Genomic DNA, 12,135 nt, shown 5'->3' with positions numbered 1-12,135 from the left:
CTTAGCCAGGAAAAAGAGAGAAAGATAGCTCAATAAGGAAGATTGAGCTAAGACGAGCTGGAAGGGTGAGCTAAGCTAGCTGGATCAGCTGCCAGGAAGCTCAGCTCAGCTGGGATGATGTGATACAGTTGGTCCAGCTGAGTGATAAGTGAACTAGCTGGACTTGGGTGGTTAAAGGTGGTTATGGCCGAGCGGGCGCGAAGGCTGTTCCACCAAACAACACACATGTATCCCAACCCATACACACCAGTTCGCCCAAGGTGGTTACAACAAGGATAATCTATAAATAGACCCATTTGTCCTCGTTTTTACACACGCACAGAACATAGGGGAAACTTTGCCCAAATTACCATAGAACCGAGAGATTAAAGGAGTGATCAGAAGGGTCAGTGGGTGAAAGCCGTAGCGGCGGGTGCGGGTCGCAAGGGCAGGCCGCGAGGGATTTACGCTTGATCAGAATGGATAAAACCGTAAGAAGTTCACGCCGGCATAAGCATAACCAACCACGGTGTTGCTAATGTGTGTTTTAGTAAGGCTTAGCATACCGAACTGGTACTCTGGTTTGCCGGGAAATCCATGCTTGGCCAGATTTAGACTCGGCTGGTCAAGCGGGTGGATTGGTTAAGAGTCACGAAAACCGCCGGCCTGGAATTGAGATATATCTGGTGCTAGATGCTAGTAATAGTCGGGGCCGGGTGTGGCGCGAACCGCCGAGCGACTCGGAGATGGAACCGAATCCATCGAGACTCGGCTGGATCCGAAGCCAACCTCGGTCCGGATAGAATACATGTCCCAAGGACGAATAAAAGGGCTAGGTATTAAAGCATAAATTGCTTGCATGCACATACATGATAGTTAATCAAAGGAATACATATATTTATATGGCTGGTTTTTAGGAAGCGATGAACGCGGGAAGGAAAAAGGATAGGCGCACGGACCATTTAGCCAAGGATGATGGGTGGTGTGGTAGAACAGATAGATAGGATTATGCGAACTTATAATAGCTTATATGCAAACTCTTAAGTTATATTGAATCCTTTATTATATCAATAAAATATCTGTTCTCTTACTTTTTTATTATATATCGACTCTAAGTTAATGAATATCAGAATATACATATCGAAGTTGGATTGATTTAAGGATATGACCCTAAAATGGACTGAATGGTTTGGAGCCAATTAGCGGTCCGAACGGGAATAACCTCCACGGGCTTATAGCTCGGGATGGGGTGTTTCAGTCAGGAAAGGACGACCGTGGTGAAAGCTCTCTTGGCCGCGGTCCGAATGAATGTACCCGCGGTGATCAGATATGAAAGAAAATCTTGAATTTGATAGACTTCTTCAGTGTTCATCATCTCTTGATTATAAGAATCCATTGGGTTGTTGCAGCCATCAAAGTTACACGTATTGTGTACTTTGTTTGGTTGTTGCAATCCAAGTTGACTCATTATTTGATGGAGACACTTCATAACTTTCGAGATCTCTTCTTTCTTCTCAGGAAGTGCAGATTTGCCAAAGATTGCTTGGTTACGAATACATCCTGCCAGGTTGTAGATGAAACCACGCGCGTCTTCTACGGATCTAGTGGAGAAATCTCCATTATTACTTGCTGTGTCGAAAGAATGTTGTAATTCTTGAGTTACGCCTCGGTAGAAGATACCCATCAGGTATTCGTCGGAATATCCGTGGTGTGGACAATCTCTTTGGTATTCTCAAAATCTCTCCCAAGCATCTAAAAGATCTTCATCTTCTTTTTTTTCAAAAGTTCTTATCTTGTTCCTTAAGAGATTTGAACGATTTCTAGTGAAAAAGCGATTTAGGAAAGCCGCTTTACACTCTTTCCACGTTTTTAGTGAAGCAGGTTCGAAAAATTTTAGTCATTTGCTGGCATTGTCTCTCAAAGAGAATGGGAAAAGAATACACTTGTAGTAATCCTCATTTGCTGTAATGGTTGCACATAATTCTTCGAACGTCTTGATATGGTCCATAGGGTGTTCGGATGAATAACCATATTTCGGGTTTTCATCCTCTGGTAAGGCTGGTTGAATAGCTCATCGTCGCTCAGGTCATCTTCAATCAGGTCACCATGCACACGATATGGTAGATCCCTGAGAGTCTTGGGAACATGTTACCGGTCTCCCATTGTCGAGTAACCTGGAAAATTCAAAAGAAAAAGTAAACAAGTATTCTAATGGATTGAAGCTGGGATGCAATGAAACAAATCAAAGTTCCCATCAACGGCGCCAAAAACTTGATGCGATTGTAAACGGGGTTGGTCGTTTTTACTAAGATTCAGGTTTTAAATTTGTATTCCCTAAATGTCTGCACCTAGGGTATCGATCCGCAAAGACTTAGTTGTTTCAGTACGAATTCACACTAATGCTTAAATCAGACTAGAACTAAATAGGTTTGGGTTTGGGTTTTGGTTTTGGTTGTCACTAAATCTAAACTAAAAAGCAAGTAAAAAGCAATTAAAATCTAGCAAGTGAAAGCAAGTAAAAAGGCGAATAAAATCAAAGGCTGTAGACAATAAAAAACGGATGTGACTTAAGAGTATTCACAGGGATTCATGGACTAAACCTATGTCAAAATTAAGTAAATGATAAAGGTAATAAACTATGTATGTTCTAGAACTCGAGCCACGAAAGTATGAATAGCCTACTTTTGCAGTACTAAACAACTATCTCTCCCAATCTTGACCTGTAGGTTTTCACTCTGATTCTGGAAGGGAATAGATGCAATAGTTGAACAAGACTCATCAACATTCACAACTCATCTATAGGTAGATTTCCACACCTATAGAATCATTGCTTGTTTCACCCTAGGTCAGCCAATCAATGAAAGCTTTCGCAATAAATTATATCTAGATCGGCTTCTAAGTGGCCATCAGAGAATCACACAGTATAATTAAAGGTAAACGAAGAACATCTAGACAATTATAAATCTTAAATCTATCGATTCATAGATAAGACACACAAATTTCCCTTTGAAAAATCCCTTTAAACCCAACTGGGAAACTACTTAAACATACTGTAAACAATCATCACGAAGTGTTGAAAGTTGCAGGAAATTAAAAAGAACAAGGAAGAAAAACGAAGAACAGAGTCGCAGATGGAGGCGCTATGATGCTCTCCTCGACGGCTCCTCTTCGAAGACGGCGGCCTCCCTAGGGTTTCACACGAAAATCTCTCCACTCTCTCTCTCTCTGTAAGTCTGTCGTATCCTCCTTTAGAATGACCTAAAGAGGGTATTTATAGCTTCTGGAGTTGTCCTTAATACTTAGGGCTTCAAAATAATAAAGAGAATCGACTTGGGCTTTAATTAGGTCGTCTGGGAAGTGAACGTTGTCTGGCCGTGGTCATGGTGCTCCTACCCGTGGGGAAACATGCTTTAGCCGTGGGGAAACTGTCTTTCCGAGACTGCATTTTTGTCTTTATTGCATCGGGAGTATCTGACGATCTAACCGTTGGATTGTTTCCAAACCAAGTGTATTAGAAAGCTGGTTGTATCCTCTATGTTGTCTCAAATGTTGAGGGTGATCGGACGGTGAAAAGGTTTTCATCGCTTGTCATACTTCTGACGGTCTGCATTTATCCAAAATTGCTCATTTGTTCCAAATTGCATATCTTTTGCCCAAGTTTTCTGAAAAGTCTTTTGAAACTCTAAAACATTGAAAACACTTTAAAACCATTGAAAACAGAGTTAAAACACCTGCATAACACATTAATATGATCTATAAAAGTGGTCAAAATACATTGTTATCACCTCGGCTCATATGCCTCGAGAAGAATCAAGCCAAGGCAACGCATGTTCTTGAGCTTTTACCCAGATTTTTGTGCCTCGACATGCATGCCGCGAGTTGGAAACTGGGACTGGACCTTGAGGCACACCATCCAGGACTCAACAAAGCCGGGTCAGTACCCAGTTTTTCCTAGGCTGACCCGATCCAAACTCATCAATATATATACATTTTAGGGTGCCAAACCCTACTTACCTTTTATCCTCTTTTAGAACTTGCCTCTTTTATGTAAAAACTATCATTTGTGAAGAATATCTTTTTGAGTTTAATCAGATTTAAAGCAGTTTCTTTACATCTTATCATCTCTTCCCATCATTCAAAGCTTCTAGTCATGATTAACAACACATCTTACAAATGATTAAGTGTGTTAATCATGATTAGTGAGTAGTTATCTTAATGAAGTTCTATATATGTAGATTACAGTGCAATAGTGTTAGATTAGGGTGCTTAGGACTAGATTTATGTTTTCATTTCTCTAAATACTTGATCTTAATGCTGGGTTTTAGATGATCTCTCTAACCCAGATCTTAGGCGTTTCATCCACCCAAAAGATGTTTGATGAAGTGCCTGAACCAACTATTTTAAAGGTTTATGCATTACTACCATGGGAATGTTTGTTATATGCATATGACATTTTAAGATTGATTTATAATGTTGTTTTATTGTTATGTCTCCAATGATGATTGAGTATGAGTAATAATCTGATTTGTGTTTTAATGCTTGGAAAAGTTGCTTCAATTATATTTTATATTGTCATTAGCACCTTGGTTGATCACTTATGCACCTTAGCCAACTATTATGTCTACAACTCCATGTTTTCATCATTTTCATATCATTATCTTGTTATTGCTTGCTTTGTTTTGTTTGATCATTGTTTAGACCTGTTTAGTTTAGTTATGTCACTTGTTTGAAACCAAATCACTTGTTTACTTGGATTAAGATACAAATCTAACAGATTAGTGTACTAAACACCACATTTATGGATTGATAACTCTTTGTGCTACAACACAAGGGGAATTGAACCCACAAGAGCCTTGAAAAACCCTTATTATCATCGAGCAGTAGCTTTCAGTGGTTCACATATCAAAATAACTAGTGGTCTAGTAAGGTGGAACATTTCAAACGTGATAAGATATCTATTAATGAAGGGAAATTGGAATGAGACAGTATTAGTACATCACAGCGTCTAAATATTTAATTCTTAGAATTACATTGACTATTCTCGTCTTTTATATTGAACTTGCTACTTAGTAAGATCTTTGTTTGACTGATCATGTCTTTAGTGCTACTAATAATAACAATGTCACCAACATACAAGTAGAGCAAAACGTATCCGTGCACAGTACTTTTGATGTATATCAACATATTATATTCATTAATGCTGAAACTATTTGAAAATAAGTTTGATTTAGATACAAAATCTGTGTAAAAATATTTATAAATTCCCTCAGAAACTTAACTTTGAATCAGTCATAAGAACTCAGTATTAGCATGGTTAAAACCATCATAGGGAATTATTTGCTTTCAGTAGATCATACTCGCAGACCAAAAAAATACTCTTAATTTTAAACATAAATGTTCCCTCAGAAAATCACTTACAAATCAAATAAAAAAAACTTTATCAGGTATACATTAGCATGATATTGATTTTAAATCATCACAGGGAACAAGAAAAATTTAAAGTTACGATTATATAGAGAAAAATTACCAAAACCATATAATTTTAGGGTTTAAGAGCTCAGAATAATGTTAGAAAACAGTTATTTTCCTTGACCACAAAAGGCCTCATAATGAGCTGGGTATAATGTGTTATCATCATCGCAGCATAAACCCTAAAAAACATTATATCAACACAGTTAAATACAAAAACGAATAAAGACATAATTAAAAACTATATCAGTGGAAACTAAGTAATAAATACGAAAACTCAGATTCCAAGGCTCAGATAAATGTATGAACATAGTTATACTCCTAGACCACAAAAGGCCTCATAGAGCTGGGATTATATGTTATCATCATCACCGTAAGAACCCTAATATCCTAAGTATTAACATAGTGACCAAATAAACTCCGATGATAAATAAACGAAGAAATCAAAACCGAGATTTTGAAACAGTGAATCGAGAGTCGAAATCGAAACGAAAATCAATAGATTCAAGTACAACGGAGAATCGAATTACAAATTCGACGACTAGAGTAAAGGGTAGATAGAAAATTGAAGAGATCAAAACATGAGAGACGCTGGTGCTAAAAATTATCAAAAAGAGATTTATAAAGACGGCAAAGAGTAACTAGGGTTTTCATATCCCGAGCCGTAATTTTAAGCTACGCCATTTTGTTTTTCGGCTTTAAACAATCAGGCCTTTTTAGAATTTTATCTGGCCCATAAAACTTAGTTTTTGTTTTTTGTTTTTCTTACAACTATTTGGTTTATATCGAAGCCCATAAACGAGCAGGTTACAACAATTTTCGAGCCCAAAACTTTACAAAAGAGGCCCAATTATACCAAAATCAAAACAAATAAGGATCTATCTATACTATCTATACTATTATTTGCGAGGTCAAAAATTTGATGTGTCGTCTTCACAGCGATTGTCCTACGTATCATTATTAAAAAAATACTAAGTGACATTTTAATTTGTTCTGATAGGTCGATTATTAATCCTACATGGAAATACCTGTGACATATCTTTTTCCCTCGATTATAGGCCAGCGATTTTGTTTATAGGCCACTAATCTCAAAGTCGGCTCAAGCCACTGATTCTTGTTATGGGCCACCGATATTTTGGCTATATATACTTCTCTCGGTCTTCATGTTTTCTTACATACAACCTCTGTCTTCTAAGGTCTAGCATCTTTTTAAAAAATTCATCTATGTCTTTTTTAAAAATCGATATATAATGTTATTTATTCATTTCCGTAATGACAACTTACTATTTTTTTATATTTCATACTTCGCTAATTGAATATTTCATCTCCCGCCTTACAATAGGATCGTCAGGTAAATAAAAATTTATGTTTTTTTATTTTAGTTCGTGCTTTAAATGTTTTTTTTCTGCTTCTATACGTTCTTCTTATGTAAATCAATGGCCTAATAGTTCTTTCCTTCAAAAATTTTATGAATTTTCTATAGTGACTAGCAATCTTCCCCTCCGTGATCCTCAGATTTTGCCATATCATCTGCCTCCATCTCAAATCGTTTTTACAGAAGATGAATATTTTTCTGCTGATGTTTACAATGATAAATTTACAGGTTAGTTGAAGTGTAATTAGGACTATCCTGAAGTCATATCGTATATGTATTCTGCATTTCCGACCCACTGGGGTTGGTATTGTAAGAACATTAATGGCATCCCCGTCTTTGCGGCAACTCCAGACTGAGTCTTATATCCAAGTGTAACCCTGACCCTGGCGAAGCCTACTACTTGAGGGTTTCATTGCATGTCGTTCACGATCCATGTATTTATATGGATATAAAAACAATTAATGGTGTTGTCCACCCTACTTTCAAAGATGCATGTTATGCTTTGGGTTTAATTCACGATGATACCGAGTATGTCGAAGCAATTGAGGCAAGTCAATGGGTTCCCGCTCCTCTCTTCAAATGATGTACACTGCTTTGTTACTTGCAGGTTCTATGATGAATCCTTTTCGTGTTTGGAGATCCATTCAATGTTTTTTAGTACAAGTTTCATTAATTCTTTGCATTGTCTTTGATTTATTTTCCTTAATTATCTTATTTTAACAATTTCTAAGATTTTTTGTTGTGTTTGGATTTTAATTATTTTCCCTAATGTACTTTCTAAATTTATTAATCACAAAAAAATAAACGATTAATTAGTTTTTGCTAATTCATAATTTCTATATTGTTCTTATTTTTACCTATTCATAATTCTTATTTATTGATAAAAAGACGTACAAATAGTTTTCCTAATAAATCATATATATTGCTCTTACTTTTTTTCACCTATAATTCTTATAACTTAGAAGTATAAGTATAAAGAAGAAAACGTAGTTAATGATTAGAACTCAAAAAGACGAATTTGAATAAAACTATGGAGAATAAGAAGCAGATGAGAACACGAAATAGTGAAGAAGAATAAGGATATGAAAAAAAGATGTTGGAGTTAAAGAAGAAAACCGGAAGAAAAAATGAAAGAAGATGAAATGGGAAAATGAAGTAGGTGAAGATGAGAAAGAGGTCAAGAAAAACCATAAAAATAGAAAAAGAAGAAGAACTGAGATAATACAAAGATGGTGAAGAAGAAGTCAAAGACAATGATGAAGATGAAAGAAAAGGGTGAGTAATACGAAAATTGAAAGATATATAAAAGGAAGAAGAAAAAAAGTACAAGTCATAGACGATGAAGAAGAAGTAGGAAAATATGAGGATAAAAAACGATGAAGAAAAAAAAGTACAAGTCAAAGATGATGATGAAGAAGAAGAAAAATATGAGGAAAAATAAGATGAAGAATTTGGGGCAGAAAAAGAAGGCAAAAGCCTTAAATTGGAGACTGAAGAAGAAGACGTGGGAATGAAGCTAACTTTGATTTACATGGTTTCTCTGACTCTGATTGGGGAGCCTGCCCGGACACTAGACATTCAGTAACGGGCTATGCAATGTTCATTGGAGATTCTTTAATCTCTTGGAAGTCCAAGAAACAGACCATTGTGTCTTTGAGCACTCCGGAGGCAGAATACAAGGCAATGTGTATGGCGACTAAAGAGTTGATCTGGCTTAGTCAACTTCTTAAAGCTTTTCGTGTGCCTTTCTCACCTCCAGCTTACTTGAATTGTGACAACACCTTGGCTCTACACATTGCGAGCAATTCGGTTTCCCACGAGAGAACCAAACACGTCGAGTTTGATTGCCACAAAGTCCGCGAAGCTATTGATTTGGGAATTATCAAGACTATGTAAGTCAAAACAGGGAATCAACTTGCTGATGTCTTGATAAAGGCCTTATACCCTTCTTTATTTCGGGAAAACATATCCAAGATGGGTTTTCAAAATATCTATGAATCCACATCTTGAGGGGGAGGGGGTATCAACATTGTAAATACCGGTTAGATTAGTTGTATTTAATTTTCTCGGTTCAGTTGGTTTAGGATAGATGTATATATATACTTTGTACATTGAGTTTTGATCGAATACAGAAAATATCTTTTCCACAAAGTCTCTTTGCTCATGAACTCTATTAGTGTCCAAAGCATATTTTCCTCTACAATTATTTGTTACACATCTTGTTACTTCTACACTTTGATACCAAAAAAATAAAATTTTATGGCCAAATCCTTTATTTTAAACTTGTCACGAGATACATTAAAATGAGGTCATTAAAACCAATTAATTCAATGGAATGTGAGTTGTGTGATTCAGGTCTCACCAGTGTGGGTGTGGGATGCTTCAATGAATAAAATAGAAATAAATGTTTGATGAACCATCTAGCTACTGCTTTTACGCAGATTCATTTTCTAAAACCTTGATAAATCACCTGAACTCACTTGGATGAGCAAAGCGTCGTAACCTGCGCGAGTGTAGTTAATGAAGATTTGTGACTATATCGAATCTTGACTATTTATGCATATTTAACTTCTTGATTACCTGAGGAAGTTTAGTGACTTAGGTTGTTTAGGTATAGTAATTGGCGCTGCAGGAGTATGTCAATATTTCAGTCGTGATTCGAGTTCCAGAAAATATCTATTGAGATTTCTTGTTAATTTATCTGATTTAATCGTTCTATAATATTTCCTGTGAATTCTCTGGCGCCCAACACAATCTCTATTGATACTTACAAAGTTATTTACTTGCTTTAAGTTTATTCACTTGCAATTTAATGATCACCACACAAACAATTTCTATTTTCGTTTTTGCTTGATTCATCTCTCATAATTCGTAGTGTTACAATTTCTGGGTCTCTAGTGGATTTGACTTCTAAATACTATTGTGATTATTGTGGTCTTGCAGCTTATATCTAGGGTTAAAACCATAGTTTTTACTAGCCCTAGAATTATTATCCGGTATCCGGTCTCCGATCCAGTATCCGGTCTCCAATCCAGTATCCGGTCATATCCGATTCGTAAAAACCGAATATATGTGTAGTTCGATTCGGATCTGGATAGTGAAATTAAGTATTAGATAATTTCGGATACAGATTCGGATAATAGAAAATTTTGAAACCGGATATCTGTTATCCGTTATCCATTTGCTAAATATTTATTTATTTTTTAGTAATATTTATTTATTTTTGAGTATGAAGTTTAGATGAGATAAGAATCAGTTTAGAAATTTTTGGACATGCATTCATTTTTTTTGTTTTAATTATGTATGAAAATTGTTTTTGGTTTAAAACCTTTACATATGATTGAAATTCATATTGCATGATAATTTCTATTTCAGATTGTGAGAGAAGAACAAGAAAATGGATAGCACATGGACATGAAGATAAATTAACTTCTCTATTACTATTTTCTCTTTTGCTATGTAAACTTTTAAATTTTGTGTTATTTGAATGCTACTTGAATGCTTTTTAATTTTTGCTATTTGTAAATTCTGCTTTGATAATACATTTTAGTTATCTATGTTATTTTATTATAATTTTAAAAATTAAAGACTTTTTAAAAAAAAATTCAATGAAACCGGATATCCGTAAATATTCGGTTCAAACCGGATATCCGGAGTTTTCGGATCCGGATCCAGATAGGAAAATTGATTATCCGGTGGATCCGGATCTTTATCTGGATACCTTGAAAAATCCGGATATCCGGCTTCGTTCCAAACCTAGTTTTTACAACACTCTTCTTAGCGGGTATAGATGGTGTTTACACCAAAGCAGTGGCATGCTTTCATAGTATATTTGAGGAATTCGTAAAAATTAAAGAAGGAAGTTAGCCTGAAATGCTCGTGCCTACCTTTATGATATTGCATATATAAACGCTGTGCCTCTGGTTTGCATTCTTGAACTGTTTTAGATATTTATATTGTTGACAAAAAGAAAAAATATATCAACTAATATTTTAGATTTCAAAAAGTTTAGAACAATATAGTATATAAATTATAAAATATAAAATTATAATTTCAAAAGATATACTTTTCACATTTCATCACAATTTTTTTTATGTGTCAACATCAAAAGCATGATAGGTCTGATCCAAGAGCTCTCATTAAGTCTATTTAAAATTAATGATTACTCCAATACAAATATCAATGAAAATAAATAAACACAATTATTAGAATAAACTAAGAAAATCACCATTAGTCTTTAAATGATTTATAGATATGTTCTGATAATCATACAAATATATAAACTACACAAATTTTTCATATCTTTTGGAGAGATGTTATGATTATCTTCCAAAGATTCAAATTCCACAAATTGATTATTTGTTTTAGAAAAATACTTCTAACAATAGTGACATATAAAATTTATGTGACTGCTGTAGCTATCGCCTCTTCATTTATTTGTAATTTGAAATTAGTGATTAACTTCCAATCACTTTTAAACATGAAGAGAAAGGACTTATAACTCATTTTTGATTGAAGCCTGCAATATTACAAACAAACAAACAAAAAAATATGTTTTAGTTGTTTTGTAAATAAGTTTAGTCAAAATTCATATAAAAATTAATTAATGTCAATAATGTGCTGATTATTGTTTTGCATGGGGTTTCGCTCTCTTCTCTCTCCTTAGGGCGATTGAAGAGGTGATTAAGAGTTTTTTGCTTCGCTCTCTGTGATCTCTCTTTCACATCTTTCACAGAGAGACGAAGCTTTTTCTCCCATACTTCCGATCATTTGATCGAAGTTTCTTTTTCGTTTATATCGGTTTCTGTGTTTCAGACTTTGATCGGATAATAAAATTCCGGCTTGACCGGATTGTTTGGAGTTGTCTTCTTCTACAGCTTTACTCCTCTTATGTGAGGCGGTGATGATGGTGAATCTCGTCCCTAAATTTGGTTTTGTCTTCTCTTGACTAGGAGAAATTTCTCCCTAAATACCCTATTGAAGAGCCTTAGTCAAGGTGGAGGGTGCTGGGTCTCGAGCTAAAGACGATCAGAAGTTATTTTGTTGGTGGTTAGAAGATTTTCTACCATCTGCGATTTCGTTTGTTTTTTGTGGAAGGACTTTATCTCCAAAGAAGGACTAATCAAATGGTTTTCAAAAAGTTTTGGGCAAGAACTGAGTGAAATCAGTTTGATTTCATCGGCTTCAACCTGCTCGAAACTCATCGGGAGGAGGTTTCGGTGAAGCGCTGCTCATCTCCAACAATATAAGAGAGAACACGTGGTGAGATTAGAGATGTCCACTCTGGGACACGTGTTTACTTTAGATCTATT

General features: G+C 35.3%; 5 non-coding genes across 5 annotated transcripts; 1 reads left to right on the top strand and 4 right to left on the bottom strand.

The window, feature by feature from the left end:
• Positions 1 to 1,679: 1,679 nt before the first annotated feature.
• On the top strand, positions 1,680 to 1,787 carry LOC112082430. Its single transcript, XR_002897105.1, has one exon. It is a non-coding gene; the product is annotated as a small nucleolar RNA R71 (small nucleolar RNA).
• A 3,451-nt stretch (positions 1,788 to 5,238) lies between these two features.
• LOC112082447 lies at positions 5,239 to 5,313 on the bottom strand. The gene has a single exon (XR_002897122.1). It is a non-coding gene; the product is annotated as a small nucleolar RNA snoR53Y (small nucleolar RNA).
• Positions 5,314 to 5,374: 61 nt separating this feature from the next.
• LOC112082449 lies at positions 5,375 to 5,466 on the bottom strand. The gene has a single exon (XR_002897124.1). It is a non-coding gene; the product is annotated as a small nucleolar RNA snoR53Y (small nucleolar RNA).
• Positions 5,467 to 5,528: 62 nt separating this feature from the next.
• On the bottom strand, positions 5,529 to 5,627 carry LOC112082443. Its single transcript, XR_002897119.1, has one exon. It is a non-coding gene; the product is annotated as a small nucleolar RNA snoR69Y (small nucleolar RNA).
• A 104-nt stretch (positions 5,628 to 5,731) lies between these two features.
• On the bottom strand, positions 5,732 to 5,827 carry LOC112082442. The gene has a single exon (XR_002897117.1). It is a non-coding gene; the product is annotated as a small nucleolar RNA snoR69Y (small nucleolar RNA).
• Between the last annotated feature and the right edge of the window lie 6,308 nt (positions 5,828 to 12,135).

This window comes from Eutrema salsugineum, unplaced genomic scaffold (assembly GCF_000478725.1).
Source record: "Eutrema salsugineum unplaced genomic scaffold, Eutsalg1_0 scaffold_8, whole genome shotgun sequence".
In the NCBI taxonomy this organism is placed as follows: Eukaryota; Viridiplantae; Streptophyta; class Magnoliopsida; order Brassicales; family Brassicaceae; genus Eutrema; species Eutrema salsugineum.
Note: the sequence above shows the minus strand (reverse complement) of the source record. Positions and strands in the feature narration are given on the sequence as shown.